This window comes from Beta vulgaris, chromosome 5 (assembly GCF_026745355.1).
Source record: "Beta vulgaris subsp. vulgaris cultivar EL10 chromosome 5, EL10.2, whole genome shotgun sequence".
Classification (NCBI taxonomy): Eukaryota; Viridiplantae; Streptophyta; class Magnoliopsida; order Caryophyllales; family Amaranthaceae; genus Beta; species Beta vulgaris.
Window position 1 is genome coordinate 21,445,399 of NC_079206.1, and position 1,479 is coordinate 21,446,877.

The following is a 1,479-nucleotide window of genomic DNA, read 5'->3' on the forward strand; positions in this document are numbered from 1 at the left end:
AAATTACGTTTTTTAGCCCATAAACCAATCAAATCGTGTCAAAACGGGTTATGATGCAATTTTGCACGGTGCGACCCAATCATTATTTTTATTATTAAATATTATTATATTATTAAAATCTAATTATTAAAATACTAATATTAATTTACTTCTTAGATATTATTGTTATTATATAATCATCATCAAGTATTAATATATTAATACAAATAATATAAAATAATTATTATTAATTATCATTAATTATGATTATTATTATTATTAATTTGATTATTAATATTATTTATTTATAACTATCATTTCAAAATATCCAAAAATACTGTTATTATTAAACATTATTAATTATTCATTACTATTACTTATCATTATAATAATTATTTAATATTCATATTATTATTGTTTAAATATTAATTATATATTTATTACATTCAATCTAATTCAATTCAGTTCAGTTCAGTTCAGCTCGATTCAGTTCAGTTCAGTTCAGTTCAGTTCAGCTCAGCTCAGCTCAGTTCGGTTCAGCTGTTTTATGCCGAAGGAAACATTCCCTTAATTGCTAAGCGAGTAAAACCGTACCAATATAACACTTAACGACCGTCGCGCGCAATTCAATGTTTTTCAACTAGTGATTCCCGATGCATTGCTCAGGCCCGATAACTATTTATCTACTCGGTGAAAACTCAATTCTATCTTTAGGTGCTTAAAGGTGTAGAAACTAGTATAGGTGTTTAGTATAGGATATTAAATAAAAAACACTTTGAGTTGATAGATCTATTATCCCTTCTACTCTAACATAATATAGTACTAATGATGAGTATATTTGATTTCCTAAGCCAAAACAGACGAAAGTTCTCAAGTCTTTTATGATCAATTAGACACAACGTTACATTGCTGGTATAATTGGTCAGCATTATTGTAATTGGCTATTTTGGCCAGCCTGAATCTTGATCATGCTCTTCTTCTTTTTTAATTTGATTTTTTTTAATATTTTGGTTATTATTAGGAGGTAGATTTGCCTTTAACATCAAGTTCTAAAACCTTTATTCCTCTGATCTCCTGCCTCCTGAGCTTTACCTCTGTCTGTCTTAAAGCAAGGAAGAATCAATTCTCTCTTCTCTCTATTCAATCAAATGCGAAAGCCATTTGTTGGGAAACAAGTAGAAAGAAAAGCTCTTTTTAACCCTTAATTAAAGAGGCCCCCCTAATCTTAAGTTCTTCTAAGACAAGAAAAGCATAGTCTTGGTCCAACTAAGAAAGTTAATCTTATGAATTTAGTTTGCTCAGGTTTTTGAACCAAATTATTTTAATTTGAAAATTTTCTCTTTTGTTCTTATTAACTTTCAGTCTTTCACTAATATTGATGGAACTTCTTTTTGGCCCATACTCTAATAATCTTTATGCATAAGCATAACTGTTTAGGAGGGCCAGTCTCATGATCACCCCCTTCAATTTTTGTGTGCAAAAGTTGTCCACTTCTAATTT